We start from the raw sequence: 18,341 nt of genomic DNA, 5'->3' as shown, positions 1-18,341 counted from the left end.
ACAAGCACTTGTCTTTATATCAATTTTTATTAATACCATCTGGAGGTAGAAAAATCTTTCATTTACACACTTAGACATACAAACATACAGATTGAAACATAATAACTACACTTAGCATTATTTTTCATAAAAACATATACACAGACAGATAAACTGATAAAAATATTTGAGTTACTAATATCTAATTGCCTTCTTTCTTTTTAGCTTATTTGATTAAAAGTATCTCAGTTTTCAAGAATACACTCTAAAGGCGAGCAGTTTATATAACTGGGTTAAGGTTTAGATGGCCCCAGCTGAACAGGGCCGATGAAGGCTCTGTACTGATAGGGACTGTGTGTGTCCAGGGGCTGGAAATGAAATGCAAGTACAATTCTAGCACCAGTTATTTAAAGCTAGGCTGTATTGCAGAAGATAAATTTATTTTGGTGTCAAGGAGTCCAATTTAAAAAAACCTCCTAATTTTTGAGGATAACGATGAACCCAATAAGTAGAATAGATTTTCACTTAAAAATTTTTAGAAAATTAGTCTCATATTGTAGTAGTTTAAGAGACTTTTTGACTATTTTCCTTCCTTGTGGCAAAATATATTTAGCTGCATAACCTTATTATATTGCATACTTATTTCAGAGGCCAAGCCTCTCTAATCAGAGAGTTTGTATTGAGGCCAGGCTTGTGTGCAGAAGATAAGACACTTTTTCAGGGTCTGGGGATCAAATTTTTCCCAGTTCTTCAGAATGTATGCCAGAGGCATGTCTGGCTTTAACCTTGAAGAGGAAGCTCCCATCTGGAAGAGAGAAGGACAGATGTGTGACACCTGGTCGGCCTTTCTCTGTGAGGGCGTTCCCTTGCCTTGGAGCCTAGGTGACAGTGGTCAATCACCTCCTCTGCCAGGGCTACTAGATTTAACCACTCCTTACCAGCGTGGCCTGCACCTTGCCTTGATTCCACTCTTGCCTTCCCCATTCAGCAAGAGTCACCTCAGAGCTCTGGATTTAGTGGGACCTTACCAGTGTGATCCTACTTTATGCCTTTTGGGGGTTTTCCTAGTTTTCTCTGCACAAGCTTTAGTCATTCCTTGGGAGCCCGCTGCCTGTCCAATAAATGCAGGGACTGTGTGACCTCTTACTGCCTGAGCTTTGATCTGAGTCATAAGTCTGTTTTGCTTCCCGGGGACTGCAGAAGGAAATGCCTAGCCCCAGGATGACTGCCTCTAAGGAAGGGAGATCAATAGAATAGAGCCATTTACATGTTGGTCTCAGATTTCAGCTTGATTACTTTACAGACTTCATTTACATTACACAGGAGAAAGTGGCACAGGCCTAAGAGGACTGTGGAGCAGGGAACCTTTTTCTAAGGCCAGAGATAAAATTCAGACAGAGGCTGCCATGGACAGTTCTGTAGGGGGGGTCTATACTCTCAAACACCAGTTTCTGTCACTGCCTGGAAATTATCCTACTAGTCACCCACTGTAAGAATTCTAACCTGTGAGACAAAGAGGTCAGGGGTCATCTGCGACTCTCACATAGGCAGCAGCCTAGCTGGAGGTATCAGCACTATCAGATCAATAGGCCAGAGCCAAGATTGAAGGGCCACTGTCTATTAGTCGGTTCTGCCCTTGGAGTCCACAGTTAAGGATAGAAAAGTAGGTAATCGGCTCAGCCACTCCCCAACATTCCTGCCCAGAGGTGGGAGATCAAGGAGCGGGAGACACCGGGAAGCTTTTCACTTGAGACTTAAGACTGGTCACCAATGCTAATTATCTTTTAAGTGGCTAACAGGTGTCCAGACACATTTTTATGAGCTAAAAAATGTACAGCATTTAGTTAAGAATGAGTGAAGCGCAGATCTCCTACCTTGCGGTGGTGAGCATCGGCTTCCGTTGAACTGATGAAGTTAGAGGCACACACAGAGCATGTAAAGAAAATAAAGAGCGCCCCTGCCTCACACAGAGGCCAGGGTAGCATGAAAAAGCAAGCTGGAAGTCAGAGATACAGTGACAGAGAGAGAGATACTCCTCAGGGATCCCCAGTCAGGCTGTCGGGGGTCTGATTCCAGACACGTGGGCCTTTGAGAAGCCGCTGAAGTGCAGCCTCAGCCTAGACTCTCGCAGTTGCCCACGGCTTTCCTCAGTCCCTCGCATCCAAGGAGATGCCTCTGAAAGGGAATCCTGGCCTTCACTCAGGTGACTTTCCCAGCTCCCAAGGGAGATGGGGGATCCACTGAGGGAGATGCAGGGGAACCTGACGCTTGAGACTTTGAGATCGGCAGCCAGACTAGTCCCATTTAAGTGGCTGACCAGTGCCCAATTTTGAGTGCTATAGATGGCTTCCTTGTATAAGGAGAGTGAAAGAAAAAGCAAGGTCGGATGCTGATACTCACCTCCGAAGTTATCCAGGATGAGCCCCCAAAAATGATGCTGGGGTTCTTGTTCATGGAGCCGAAAAATGAACTTTGCAAACAGTCAAGGTAGGAGAACAAGGCAGAGGCTTTTCTTTAGAGAGAGTGAAAAGACAGAGATTTTCAAACCACGAGGGGACAAGAGAGTCCTGGGGTGGTAGGTTGTCTAGGGGTTTTATAGGCAGTTGAGAGACAAAGTGCTAGGGATGTACACCTGCTAAGGGGTCTCAAATATTTTTGAAGAAACACTAAGTTTCTTATTAGTCTTCCTGGTTATTTACAAGAATTTTACTGCTCTGATTTCCTCCCAGGATAGCAGCTTCCTGGTCTGGGATCATATCACTCAAGGCTGCCTGCTTTGCTCCCAAAGTGAGCTGAGTTATTGTCTTACTTTTTAGCTAGTTGGGTTTTAAGATGGAATCCTTCCTGTTTTTACTATGTTGTTTTGGGCTTGCTTGCTACATTGCCCAAGTTGCAACAAATCATGTTTAGGGCTGGAGGAAGAAAAGCAGCACTTGAGTAAGTTAAAAAAATAAGCTGTGCCCCCCAGCAGGCCAAAGCAGATCTCACAGTGGTTAGTTATCTTGCTTTGTTTTTTTTTCCAGAGGCCCTCACCCTACTCTGTCTAAGCCCACGGTCCCTGTCTCATAGGGATAGTGGGGAAGTCCTGGTGACTACAGTGGTAGTGAGACAGGGACTGCAGGTATAGTCAGAGTAGGGTGAGGGCCTCTGGAAAAAGCAAGGTGGGATATTTGCAGTCAGAGCAATGTAACTACATGCAAGGAAACCCCCTATTAAACTCTGGTGTTAAACATTCAGCTCTAGAGTCATTCTTCAGTGAGATCAGTTAATATTCCCCAGATAAAGAAGAGTAGCACATTTTTTTATGCTAATCATTTATAATCATGTATAAGATTCACCTTAGCATGTTAAAAGGCCCAGGCCTATGTGCTGTCTTTCCTCCTTCAGATCTGATGAGGTGATTTTGCAAACTGGGCAAACTAATTTAGCATGCAAGCCCAGCCATAACACAGTAAAAGGCAAGAAGGATTCCACCTTAAAGATAAGATTGCACTTAACTTACTCTTTAGCAAACAGTACCTCAGCCCACCTTGGGGGCTAAAGCAGGTGGCCTTGTTCATATGCCCCCAGACCAAGATGCTGGTATCTCAGGGAGAAATCAACAGAGCAGAAAGTTACTTGTATCAAGTTAATTCTAAATATCCTAAGACCACTTAATAAGTCCACACCCCTAAGCTTTTCTTCATGTCCTTGAAAAATCCTCATCTGCCTATAAAACTCCTAGTCAACGCACCACCCTGGACTCTCTTGTGCCCTTCTGGTGTGATCCAGGAGCTCTGTCCTTTCACTTTATCTCTAAATAAAAGCCTGCACCTCGCTCTCCTACCTTGAGTGTGAAGCTCATTCTTCGCCTTCATGAACAAGAACCCTGGCATCAGTAGATGGTGTGGCTTCACCCAGGAGCCCCCTATCCCTGGAACTTACACTTGGGGAGCCCCTAGTGGGAAACTGTTCTAGGGTAAAGCACCTCCTAGAATGGTGGGCCCTTCAACTGGGCAAGGGTGGAGACACTGGAAGCTGTGGAATTAGCCCTCCATGAGATACAAGTCTGCTTAGAGGCCCTGAGTGGCTGTGTAGCAGCCAGAAAGAACTGTGGGATGTTTGTTTTTTGAGATAGTAGAAAGGGTTATCAAGGAGAGAGACACACTTCGGCAGGAGAGAGACTCGTTTCAGCAGGATATAGACACACCTCAGCATTGCCTGTAAGAACTGGGTGATGACCTATTGGATGCCCTTAAGAAAGACAGAAAGTTATTGAGAAGATGGGTTGCACTCCTGGAAGATACGTTAGCAGTGAGGGAGGAGGCAGCAGGGGGATCCAAGTTGCAGGAGGCCATCGGGGAGGAGAAGGAAGGAGTGGTGCCTTCAGCCCCAGAGGTGGTAGAGGATATGTTGGGGGAGGATAAGGTACTGGAGCTGAGGGTAGAACTGTTGCTGAGTCCACCTGAGGCCCTCCAGGTCATAATTAAGAAAGTAAAAACACAACAACAGTGGGCTCCTCAGGGGGAGGGGCCTCCCTCTCCCCACGTTGTGGAGCACACCATGCTCTGTTCCTATACCCAGGATGATCTGGTGGACATGAGCGTGGGGTTTCAGCAGAAGCCGTCAGAACCTTTGCCTATATGGCTTTTCCATCTCTGGGATATGGGGATGAAAAACATTGTTATGGCAGGTTCTGAAATGGGTAGACTGGCTTCTCTGACAACTCACCCTTCCCTCTGGCAGCAGTTGAAAAGTGCCCATCACACCTCAGGAAATCAGGCACTTCTGGATTGGCTGATAGCAGCCATCAGGGCAGTTTGGCCTAATCAGAGTGATTTACCATACTTACCCACTAGCTGGAAAATGTAGGCAGAGCTCCAGCAGGTACTATGGGAGCTCAGCATGAAAAAAATCACCTATAAATGGCCCCCCAGGACCTGATGATGGGGAGTTGTTCACCATAGGAATGAGAAATCTAGTGCTCCATACAGCTTCCTCATCTCTCTTTGGGAACCTGGTGACTACTCTTGCCCCTCACACAGGGCAACCCTTAAGTGAGGCTACTCGTACTTTAGCAGATCTGGGGGAGGTTGAAACAAGAGCCCGGAAGGAAGTACGGGCTATGACTGAAAGGAGAGCTGCAAAGGGCCCCATGAAGGTCTCAAGGACCCAGATGTAGGTTGATTGATAAAGGCTGGGGTAGTGAAAGAAAAACTTGATGGGCAGCCCAATAGGATCTTGTTAGAACTGTGGCACCAGTAAAAGCCAGAGCAGCAGTTCCAGCCACTGAGGTCCAGGACATGCAAGCTGGAAGCAAAGCCCCATGCCTGGCTGCCAGAGTCCAGCTCCAGCAGGGGGGTGTGAAGCCCAAAAGGATGAGACGGAATTGGTGCACGGAGAGACAGAACACAGAGTCAGATGGAGGTTGTCTCTCGACAAAGTGCCGATGACAGCTTTATTTATACCATTTTGCACAAGGAAATGATTATTTTTTATTTGTTCTTTTGATTAACAAGCATAGGCAAGCTTTTTTCTGTTTCCTTCTAATCTATACATGGTTAGCCAAGTGTTAGGTGATTTTTTTTCTGTTCCTTGACCTAAACTTTTCTTAGCAACATGGACTCTATTGTGTTTCTTATTTCTATGCAAAGCAGTTTCTAAGTAATGCATGTGACCACAGAAATGTGCAGCATGTAGCAGTGACTATGGAGTCTATCAGCTCAGGGTGAAATACAGGTCACTCACTACTACAGTTAGTTAGGCAGGTATTGTTATCTATATTTTGAATGCAATGGGTACATTTTATCCCATTATAATTTTTATTCTATCATAGGTAGATGCAAGATAAAGACAGAAAGCATGATTTGGAACTGTAAGAAGGCAAGTGTAGATGATCTGGTTTGTGCCTATATACTAGGTATTAATCCAAGCCAGAAAGGGCAACAAAACATCCACAGGTGTAGACAATTTCTCTTAAAACTGGAGGGGGTGAGGTTCTAAGCCTCACCTCTGTTGGCCACCACTTTCTCACCTGATGGCCCCCCTGCAACTGTGCCTGTCTTAGGTTGTTCCTCCCTTGAGGAATCTTACCCATCTCTGGCTAACCAGCCATCTTCCAGGGCCATACAGGGAAATGTAAAGCTGGTAAGTGAGAAGTAATGTTCTTTGAAAAGGTTAGTTTTTCACTTCTTTGCAGATTTATGCCCTGTGGCTTCTATGCCCAGCACTTGTCTTGAGGTATCTTTACCACTTGGAAGAATTATGGTACTTGGTAATTTCACATATGAGGCACAAATTCTAGTAAAGGGCTGTAATTAGGAAGGAAGAAGAAAAACTATAGAAGAAGCAGAGGGAAGAAAACATGAGAAGATTGATTAAGTGTCAGACAGGGTTATTCCATCCAGTATTCCCCTATGACTCTATTTCTCTAATTTTCCTATAAAACTCTTCATCACTAGTTTCACTAGCATTGCAAACAAGGGGGGCATTCCCACTTAGGTGGAGATGGGGCAGTCAATGTTTGACTGACTACAGGTTTTGGTATTCTATGCCAAGATCGCCATCTGGCCCCTGCATGTTCTATTCTTCAGGAGCACTGTCCTGAAAAGCTTCTGGGAAGTTTATGTTCTCCTCCTTTCCATGCTGCTTATCAAAGGTTAGCTTAGTCTTTGGCAAAAATGCAAGCAAAAGCAAAGCCAATAGTATAATGGAGAATAACAAAATCAAGGTGGGTAATAGAGGGAGCCAGCTGCAAAGGCCCCTGCTTTATGGGGGTCTTCCTCCAGCCTGAGCTTCACAACACAGCTTGAGTAGCATGGCTCCCGGCACCTGGCCTGTGTCCCTGCAAGACTTCCTAGGGTACAGTATTCTGGCTCCGCCTGGGCCCGCACCCCCACAGGAGGACTGGGTTTCGCAGTTTGACTGAGGTGGGGGTCAAGGCCCCCACCTTGGGGGATGTGGTGGGGACTGGAGACCACATGAAGAATTAGCAATTCATTGGTCCCCTGTGAATGTACAATGTGTCCAGGTGCTGGTGGACACAGGAGCTGAGTGTTCTCTGATTCATGGCAACCCTAAGTAGTTTCCCAGGACCCCTGCTGTGATAGATGGCTATGGGGGTAAGGCAATTAGAGTGAAGAAAGCCCAAATCCCATTGGGGATAGGATGTTTACCCCCAGAGTAGTATACTGTATACATTTCTCCAATCCCTGAATATATTTTGGGGGTTAGTATCCTGCAGGGCCTGTGATTACAGACCACTGCAAGTGAGTTCAGACTGAGGGTATGTGTGGTAAAGGCAGTTCTGAGGGGACATGCTAAGCACCCACCTGTAGTTCTGCCTGTACCTCAGTGGGTGACAAAAACTAAGCAGTATAAATTGCCTGGGGGGCATAAGGAAATTGGAGAGACTCTACAAGAGCTGGAGAAGGTGGGCATCATAAAGCCCATTCATAGTCCTTTTAATTCCGTGGTGTAGCCAGTGAAAAAACCAGACGGCTCCTGGCCTATGACCATGGATTACAGAGAACTGAATAAGGTTACACCCCCTTTGCATGCTGCTGTCCCCTCTATAGCAGCCTTATTGACACCCTCAGTCATGAACTAGGGAACATATCATTATGTTGTGGACCTTGCTAATGCTTTCATCTCTACTGACATAATACAGGTAAGTGTGGAACAGTTTGCCTTCACATGGGAAGACTGGTAGTGGACATTGACTGTCCTTCCACAGGGATACTTCCACAGTCCCACCATTTGTCATGGACTCGCAGCCCAGGACTTGGCCACATGGAAGAAACCACAAATGGTGTGGCTGTATCACTACATTGAGAACATCATGCTCATGTCTGATTCTCTTGCAGATTTAGAAGGGGCAGTTCCTAGACTGCTGCAACATCTAAAGGAGAAAGGATGGGCTGTGAATAGCACCAAGGTTCAGGGACCTGGTTTGTCTCTAAAGTTCATGGGGATTGTCTGGTTGGATAAAACTAAAGTTATCCCAGAAGCAGTCATAAATAAGATCCAGGCTTTCCCTACCCCTACCACTGTGGCAGTATTACAAGAGTTTTTTAATCTTTTGGGCTACTGCAGAGTGTTTATCCCACACTTGGCACAAATTCTGAAGCCCTTATACTGGCTGATATGAAAGGGATGAAACATGTGCAGCTGCTTTTACTGCTGCTGAGTGAGCAGTCTAGGCTGTGCAGGCCTTGAATGTTATGGACTCATCAAGGCCCTATGAGCTATGTTCATCTAACTGAAAATGGTTATAGATGGGGTCTTTGGCAGCAACTTGAACAGACAACCTATTGGATTCTGGTCACGACTATGGAAAGGCGCAGAGGTCCAGTACACCTTGATAGAGAAGCAACTGGCTGCTGTGTACCATGCCTTGCTGATAATGGAGCCCATCACCAGAATAGCTCTGACCAAGGTAATAACTACCTATCCCATGGTGGGGTGGATGCAAGATTGGACCCAAAGACCACAGCATGGTATGGCACAGACGCCTACACTGGCCAAGTGGGATGCATATTTACAGCAGCATAGTGCCCTCTGTACTAGCCCCTTAAGTGGAGAACTCCAACGCTTATTGGGGCCAATGACATATACCAGTGGAAAGCAAGAAGAACTTGCTTTTGAGCCACTGGTAGCCAAGAGTCCTTATCAGGAGGGAAAAGCCCCTATACCTGAAGATGCTTGGTATACAGATGGCTACAGTCATCAGCAGCCCCCGAAATGGAGGGCTGTGGCTTTCTGTACTAAGACTGAGACAATATGGATGGAGGATGGAGAGGGAAAGAGCAGCCATTGGGCTGACTTGTGGGTAGTATGGCTCGTGATCACCCAGGAGCCCTCCCCTGTAGTTGTCTGCTCTGACAGCTGGGTCGTCTATCAGGGCTTGACCCTGTGGCTACTGACATGGTACCATGCCAACTGGTTGGTTGGTCACTGGCCCCTTTGGGGGCAAGAGATGTGGCAAGACCTATGGGCCTCTGGTCAGACTAAGACAGTTAGCATATATCATGTGACTGGCCATTTGCCTTTGGCATCCCCAGGGAATGATGAAACAGAAGCACTGGCCCAGGTTCATTGGCTAGAAGGAAAGCCTGCCACTGATGAAGCCCAATGGTTACATCAGTGTTTGTTGCATGCAGGGCAAAAGACAGTGTGGGCTGTAGCCCATCAACATCCTGTTGCCAGCCCCAACTGCATTAAACCCTGGAGACACTGGACATGGGCCTGGATATTTTGACAAATGAACCAGCAATGGCTGGCTCTTCTGGCACCTTGGGGAAAAGGCCTGGAAGCTGGCCTCCTGTGTGTTCCTGGAGTGGCAGAATGGCCCCAAAAGATCATAGTAGTGTGCCCAAAACATCCAGGAGGTAAGAGCGTCTTACGGGGAAGTTTGACTTATCTTCATGGCCAGTGCATGGACCTCCCATTGCCCTATATATTGATCCATCTATAATTCCCACAGGGAGGGGGCAGTGAAAGTCTGGTATACTGGACCAGTATGAGATCCCATTCCTGCCACTGTCCTACCACAGGACCACTCTCCTGCATGCATCCTACCTGATGGACAATATTTGCCTATGCTGGTGTCATTAAAATATGTCTTATTGACCTTAAGGTTATTTTCTTCAGCTGTCCCTGTGGCCTGGACCCACCCCCTGGCTGCAGCTGTTGTGTGATGAGTGCTCTGAACTCTCTAACTGTTCAGCTACTGACCACCTGTGAAATCAGTGAGCTATGGACTTAATATGCCTAGGACTTTGAATTTAGCTGAATCCTCCAGCTTGAGAATTATCATGATTTTATTGTTGTTGTTATTGTATGTTATTAGTCTGGCTACAGTGCTTTAGTTTTCTTGCACAGGGGCCATTGCCGCGAAGATAAGGAATGAGTAGATTGTGAGGTGAGATTTCTGGGGGTTGGGCTGTGGGTAAAATTGCAACATTTCCAGAATCTCTCACCTGGCCTTAGTGCATCTCCATATCAATAGGTGCTTCCAAGTGTGGAGAGAAGTAGGCCATATCCATATCAATAGGTGATTACAAGAGTGAGGAGAGTGAGGGTGTATCTGGGCCGGAGAGTTGGGTTGGTCCCTTTTTTGCAGCCAGGTTGTGAGACACAGGCAAGACAGAAGTGGATGACTGCTTATAAGCAATAAACGGGTTTCTCCTGCTTTAATTTTTCCTTTGACTGTTTTTGGCTTCAAAGGTAATTTGCCCTGGGCTGAGAACTTATGTCCCCCCAGAGTTACATAGAATCAACAAGTCTTGGCAAAATGTACAATGTAATAGAGAAGACAAGCAAGACCTCCAGGATTTTGGCTTCAAGCACTGGGCAGTTGGTGGTACTGCTTACTGAAACTAATCACTAAAGAAAGAGGATTTGGAAGGTATAATCATGAAATCCATTTTGTCTATGTTGAGTTTTATGTGCTGTGAGACATTCAAATGGGGACATCCAAAATAGTGAGATCCTTAAGAACTGGAGCTGGTGGGAGATATCTAGATTGAAGGTATAGATGGGGAGCTATCAGCATTGGGATGGTAATTGAGGCCATGGAATGAATGAGCTTGCTGAGGGAGAATGGGAGAAAAGGGCACCAGAAGAAGCATAGATGTGACTAGGAAGGGAAGGGGGTGTGGCATCACAGAAGCCAAGGAAAGAGGGACTTGAGTCATCAGTGGAGTTAAATGCTTCCCTCAGAGTTTATGCAAGGGATTAATTAAGGATGAGTACAAAGAGTTGCCTACAAGACTATTTCAGTATTGCTTGGAATAGGAAAATACTGGTGGTGAAGAATAGTTGGGGAGGCCATCAAGATAGTTTTTACATAAATAATGGTACATCTATACAATGGAATTTTGTGTAGTTTTTAAATCACATTCCTGAATGATATTTAATGACATGGGAAACTATTAAATAGAAAAGATATCTGCTTAAATAGTATGATCCCCCTCTTGCTTTTAAAATTCTGCTTAGACAGATATTCAGAGAATATATAGATCATAGAATTGATATAGCACCAAAAGTTGGAAAATGGGTTAGAAAGAGGCAAACTGAGTAGTGGGATTACTGAATAAGCAATATGTATTATATTTATAATATTTTTCTCCTTTTTCATGATGAACATTGTATGGAAAATGGAAGTTCCTATGGCCAGAATCCTTACCTGACTCTAATCTACTTGATGTAATTGGCCTACTGCTAGGCTAATGCTTACACACTCATTGACCATAAGCCAATAGTGCTTTTGTTGATATATAAAGAGGTCCACCTAGTGCTTGGTACAGAGCAGAGGCTGGAGGCAGAGCCTGGAATGGAAACAGAGCCTGGAGCAGAGGCTGGAGCAGAGGAAGAGGTGGAGGTGGAAACAGAGGCAGAGACAGAGATAGAGATGGACTTGCCAGATGCAGTCATGACTCTAGCACTTGACCTGTCACCTTGAGAAAAAAGCTTGGTATAAACCCTTTTACCCACCCAACATTCCATTGTCATATTTTGGTCTCATCAAATCCAGAGTGAACTTGCCCAGTGCTGGGAACCCACTCCAGCCCAGAGCTACATACATCTTATTCTTTTATAATAATAAAAAATTTAAGGGGCTTTTTTGTTAAGAAATTTAAGGCACATAACCCATAATACACAGTGATTAATGTTGTATTTATGGAAACTACATAGCAACATTGAAAAATGTGTGCTAGAACATTAAGTTACAGCAGGTTATATTATTTTTATGGAAAGAAATAGGATAAGAGCTGGTAAAAGAACTATCAAAGAGAAACAAAACCAGACACTAAGACATATTTTATTCAGTTACCATGGCAATAGAGGAAAAAGCTAAGTTCTGATATGACAGAGATGACAGGACATTTTAAAAGGAGAATGAAGGAGAAGGAGGAGCACAGTTGAGAAGTGAAAAGTTACAGAAAGCGGGAAATGGGATTGGTTAGTGCCAAGTGATTAGGCCTTCTGTCTCCTAACTGGAACTTACCCAAGTTAGGCTTCAGTCATCCCACAGAGCCAGGGAAACAGAGGCCCTATCATCCTACTGGTTACATTTCGAAGAAATGGCTTTCAGGTGCCTGACAAAGACACTCCTGGGCTGTGGAGATACATATACATCTTAAAGGGGCAGAGGAAGAATTTACAAATGTAAGTTTTTTTAAATAAGTGTTCTAAGAAATGGGAGGTCAAGGTTACATTTCAAAGAAATGGCTTTCAGGTCTCTGACAAAGACACTCCTGGGCTGTGGAGATACATATACATCTTAAAGGGACAGAGGAAGAATTTACAAATGTAAGTTTTTTTAAATAAGTGTTCTAAGAAATGGGAGGTCAAGGGCCTATGTCATGTGTTGACTGGAACACATTGTAATTCTTTTGGCAGCCAAGAGCTTTTCCAGACAAGAACTTAAGGAGAAGCTAAGTCATTTCCAAACCTTAGGCTGCTTAGAAGCCATGCTAGTTTGGTCAGGTCTCCTAGTGCAGGGGCTTGGATGGGGTCATGCGCAGAGTTTTTGCAGTTTTTAGGGCCAGTATGTCCAAGATCAGCAAGTGGGGACTATCCAAGTAGGTCCTCTTCCTGCACAACTGGGTAGAGGTCTCTGTCCTATTAGTCTCCTAATAAATGTGTCCCTGTACTTTAATCCTTGCCCTGCCCCAGCAGAGTCAATTCATGGCAGAGAGGAATGCATGCCACCTTGTCCTTGTTCCATGGTCTCCACGCACAGCTGGGCCTTGCACAAAGCCATCAAAGGGAGCACAAGAAAAGGTTGAAATCCCACCAGGGATCTGTGTGTGTGCCAAGCCAAGCACCTTAACTTTAAGCTTCATCAGCCAGAGGGGGGGCACCTTTTGCAAATTTGTCTATCCTTGGAGGAGTACCGTTTTGTAACTGAACAAAGTGCCCTTCTACACTAAGGTGATCTTACTGTATTAGGTGAAGAACCTTTGACACTGGAAAACACATCCAAGATAATTTGTGATCACTCTTTAAGAGGTAGCTATATAAGAGGACTTAATTTATTTTAATGAAAATTAATTTCAGCATATTATTTTGTTTTCTCGTGGTACATTCCATACTCTGAGGTTAGTGTTATGCAAACACTGTGCTAATAACCGAAATGTATACAGTACTTACACTTGTGTTCACTAAAGGTAGAGTGGCATTATAATGCCAACACCCCCATACAGTATTCACCCTCTTACCCACTTGTCCAATACCCTTACCCCCACCTCCACCATCAGCTTCATTTACTAATTTAGAAAATTATTGCAAAGCAGAAGGTAGGAACATTACTGACTGGTTTTCTTCATGTCAGTTACCCCAATAAAGGATTTGATTAATAACTAAATTCTGTCCTGCTGTTGACAGTAGAACTAAAAATGTATATGGAAGCAAACGTTGTAATCAAGAAAAACAGAAAGCAAAGATTCTTTTACTCCTTCAAACCAAAAAATCAAACAAACAAACAAAAACCTGTGAAACTCTGAATGCTCCAGTTCAACTAAGATGACTAGAGGGGAAAAAAAAAAGATCAAGCAAATTCCTTGAATTCTTTTGTATTGGAAAGAAGTAAAAAGAGATGAACTTTCAACTCAAACAAAGGCACATCCGGCTGTGTAAGGCTTGTTCTGCCAAGGCTTAGAAGAGGGACAGTCTTCTGCTTCCCAGCATCAAGGCTGAAACAATACACAATGTCTCTCCATTTTTTCAGCCTGGCCTTGAAAATGTGACAGTGGAAGTGATTGGGGTGGGGGATGGGATGGAGCCAGGCTTTCCCTGTGGTGCAGGCTCCCTGTGCTCTCCCTGCTGCACTGTTTCTCCAGCTTCAGTGTTAAAAATGCAGTTCTTAGTCTCTTCCCTCTAAAAATTCCAATCCAGGAGATCTAGAATGGGACCAGAGTCTGTATTTTAAATAGACATCATAGCTACTATTTTTATCAAAACTCTTTATAGATGGTGAGATTATTAACACAATAGAAAAATTGAGATGAGAATGGCATACGTATAATGGCAAAGTGAAGGGATTTCTACTTCTGATTTTCTCTTCTGTATTAAGATCTAACATTTATAGGGAAGTGCATAAGGTCTCTAATATTAAGTGCATAGTTCACTGAATTTTTAATAAATTTAATATGTAGACACCTAGGTAACTAGTACCCAAATCAAGATAGGGAACATTTCCAACACGTCAGCAGGCTCCCTCAGTTCCCTCTCCCAGTCAATACCTCTCCCCAGAGGCAATCAGTATTCTGACATCTGATACCATAATTTGCCTGTTTCTGAAGTTCAAGTAAATAGAATAATATACTATGAACTGTTTTGTGTCTTGCTTCTTTTGCTCAACATTATGTGTGTGAGAAACTTGCCATGTTGTTGAGTGTAGAAGTAGCTTTCTTTTTTGACTTTATGTAGTATTCCACCGTATAAAAATGCCATGATTTATTTGCCCCTTCTCCTGTTGATGAACATCAATAGTGTTGGATCTCCTCACCGGAGGACGCCACCCCAATTCACTCACGGAAGGCGTCTCTTGATGCAACAAGCAAGAGGACTTTATTCAGGAACCAGCTAGCTGGGGTCCAAGTGTCAGCCTGACGCAGCGGGTTTCAACAAGGACCCCGAACACTCAAAGGCAGAGGTTTTTATAGCATTTTCAAAGGGACAGTATTTTTCCACAAGCACGTAACAGTGTTTCTCCATAAACACATAAATTTTCAGCTGGCGCCACATCCTGGGGGTTTAGCAAGATAACATCATTTTCTAAGGGTTAGGGGAGCTTAGTGAGATAGGCTTGGTATGTATGATTAACTTGTTTTTCAAGGCCTTACCTAATTCCAGTTTTTCCCTCTAAGTCACATATTCAGAAATAATGGCTTCTAGGCCTTTTAAGATGGCTACATTTATGCCATATTTCGGTTTTCACCTAATACTAGATTCTACAATAGTTTGAAGATTGTTTGGGAATTTATGGATTTTATGGATGTTAGGATCACGTGAATTTTAGGATCAGCTCCTCCACTTCTACGGAAAGGCACCTGGATTCTTATGTGGTTTGCACTGAATCTGTAGATCAGTTTGGGTGGTGCTGTTGACACAGAGGGTTTAGACAGAGCAGGGTGAGGGCCTCCGGAAAAAAAAGGCAGCACAAGATAATTACAGACAGAACAATGTAAATATGTGCAAAGAAGTCCCTATGGAAACTCTGTGTTAAGCATTATGCAAAGTCAGTGTTACACTAATTCTCTAGGGTAAAAATACGACTAGGAATATAGGAAAGTTTGAGTGTCCCACAGATAAAGAAAAGTATCTCAACATAATCCGTGACTTTATTGTATCAAGTAGATCATGACACTATAAAATTTACCTTAGCCTGCTAAAAGGCTCAGTTTATTTTTAACTGTACCTATATGCTGTGCTTCCTTCTTTAATCCTAATCAAGTAATCTGCAACCTAGGCAAAAGATTAATTTGGTTAGCAAGCCTGACTATAAACAGCCCAAGAAGTCGATTCTTAACACACTCTTTAGCAAATGGCAACAACCCAGCCCACCTTAGGGGCAGGGCAGGCAGTCTTCATTGATATGCTCCCAGAGGGAAGCTGCTATCCTGAGAAAGAATCAGAGCAGCAAATTTCTTCTGTTACTCATCAAAAATGAGCATTCTGAAACCACTCAACAAGTCTGCACCCCTAGCCCTTTACCCCCATTCCTGAAAATCCTCAACCACTCATAAAACCCCTAGACAATGGCACAACCATGGGCTCTCTTGTCCCCTCCTGGCGTGAGCCAGGAGCTCTGTCCTCTCACTGTATCTCTAAATAAAAGCCTCTACCTTGCTCTCCTACCTTAAGTGTTTGCGAAGGTCATTCTTCAGCTCCATGAACAAGAACCCTGGTATCACTGTCATCTTAACATCATGTCTTCCCATACATAAACACTGGATGTCTTTCATTTATTTAGATATTTACCTTTTTTTTAAACAATGTTATATTTTCAGTGCATGAGTCTTGCATTTTCTTAAATTAATTCCTAGTTTATTCTTTCTGATTCTATTATACATCAAATTGTTTTAACTTAATTTTTAGATTGTTCATTGCTAGTATATAGAAATTCAACTGATTTTTGTATATTGATCTTTAATCCTACTACTTTGATTAAATTGTTTATCAGCTGCAATCATATTTTTGTTGATTCTTTCAGGTTCTACGTATAAGATCATGTCATCTGCAAACAGAAGTAGCTTAACTTTCTCCTTTTCCATTTGGATCCATTTTATTTATTTTTCATGCTTAATTGCTCTGGCTAGAACCTCCAGTATAATGTGAAATAGATGTGTTCCTGATCTGAGGGGAAAAGTTTTCAGTCTTTTACCATTAAGTATGATTTTAGCTGTAGGTTTTTCATGGATGCCCTTCATCAGGCTGAGGAAGTTCTTGTCTACCCTATTTTATTGAGTGTTTTTATCATGAAAGGGTGTTGAATTTTTAAAAATGTTTTTTCTCTATTTAAATGATCCTGTAATTTTCCTTTATTATATTAATATGATATTGTTGGGGAGTAAAGAAATTCTGTCTACCTCTTGAAGTTCTAGCTGGTCTAAGAATCAAACTGATATGAGAGAGATTAACAGGAGTAAAAAAAACCAAAGTTTAATTAATTCCTACAGGGAAGCCATAGACATGGGTTCCAAAGACAGTCAGGGAGAATGAGGTATATATGTCATTCTGAACCAAGAAGAAGGGGATGGGGCTCTGATACTTCAAAGGAAAAGGGAAGTAATTCACAGGAATATGAAAAGAGTAAATGCTTGATAGTAAAATATCTGATTGGCCACACAGAACCAATGGGACACAGAGACAAGTATTAACCAAAGGCTTTGTCACATTCCTTCCTGTCTACTACCCCGAGTTTACATTATAATATAGCTATTTGTGGTGACAGTTCTCCTCCTGGAATAGTTTCTCTATCTAAATTCTTTTTATGCAGTTGAGGGGTGGGAGGTCAAAGTTTCTTTCTTAGTTTTTTGGACCTTGATTGTTCTAAACTATGAAATAATCTGCATGTCACAATGGCACATCTTGGTGCAGCCTGTCCCTGGTCTCTACAATGTATTACATTGATTGATTTTCATATGTTGAATCAAACTGGCATTCTTGGGATAAATCCCACTTGCTGTATAATCCTTTTATATGATTTGGGATTTAGTTTTCTAATATTTGTAAAGGACTTTTCCAACTATGTTCATAAGTAACATTAGTCTGTAGTTTTTATCTCCTCTGATATCTTTGTCTGGCTTTGTTAACAGAGTAATATTGAACTCAGAGAATGAGCTAGGAAGTATTCTCTCCTATATTTTAGCAGAGTTTGAGAAGGCTTAGTGTTCATTCTTTAAATATTTAGTAGAATTCAGTAATGAAACTATTTACATCTGAGCTTTTTTTTTTTTTGGTGGTAGTTTTTGTTTACTAGTTCAATCTTTACTTGTTTCAAGTCTGTTCATATTTCCCATTCTCTCTTGAGTCAGTTTGATAGTATGTTTTTAGGAATTTATCCATTTCATCTAGAGTAGCTAATTTGTTAGCATACATTTGTTCATAGTATTCCCTTATAACCTATTTTTATTAGTAATGACCCTCTTTTACTCCTGATTTTAGTAATTTGAATCTTCTCTCTTTTTTGTCTTAGGTCTATCTTAGGGCTTATCAATTTTGTTAATCTTTTCAGAGAAACAATGTTTGGCTTTGTTGATTGTAATTCTGGGGCAGGGGTGGGGTAGGGGGATGAGGTGGTGGGGGGATGGGAATCCCAGGGCAAAATACTTCTAAAACTGAAATCAGTCAAAGGGAGAAATAAAGTTAAGAAACTCTTTTATTTCTTATAAGCAGTATTCCTGTCTCTCTCTTGACCTGGCTGTAGCAGAAGAGAGCTCCACCCATCCTCTCTGGTCCAGATAAACCCTCACATGCCCTTGTAGTTACCTATTGATATGTAGATGGACTAACTTTCTGAATCCCTTGGAAACACCTATTGATATGCAGATGAACTAAAACCAGGTGCGAGTTTCTGGAAATATTACAATTTTACCCACATTGATCTTCTCTATTGTTTTTCTCTTTTCTGTTTCATTATTTATTTATTTATTTGTTTATTATTACTTCACTCTAATATTTATTATTACTTCACTCTCCACGCTTTGGGTTTAGTGTGCTCTTTCAAGTTTCTTTAAGTGGAAGATTAGGTTACTGATTTGAGATATTTCTTCTTTTTTAATGTAGGTATTAACAGGTAAAAATTTTTCTCTTAGCACTATTTTATCATAGGTTTTGGTATATTGTATTTTTGTTTTCATTTATTACAAAGT

The sequence above is a fragment of the Manis pentadactyla genome, chromosome 2 (genome assembly GCF_030020395.1).
Source record: "Manis pentadactyla isolate mManPen7 chromosome 2, mManPen7.hap1, whole genome shotgun sequence".
NCBI lineage: Eukaryota > Metazoa > Chordata > Mammalia > Pholidota > Manidae > Manis > Manis pentadactyla.
The sequence above is the reverse complement of the archived record's forward strand: the minus strand, read 5'-3'. Positions refer to the sequence as shown.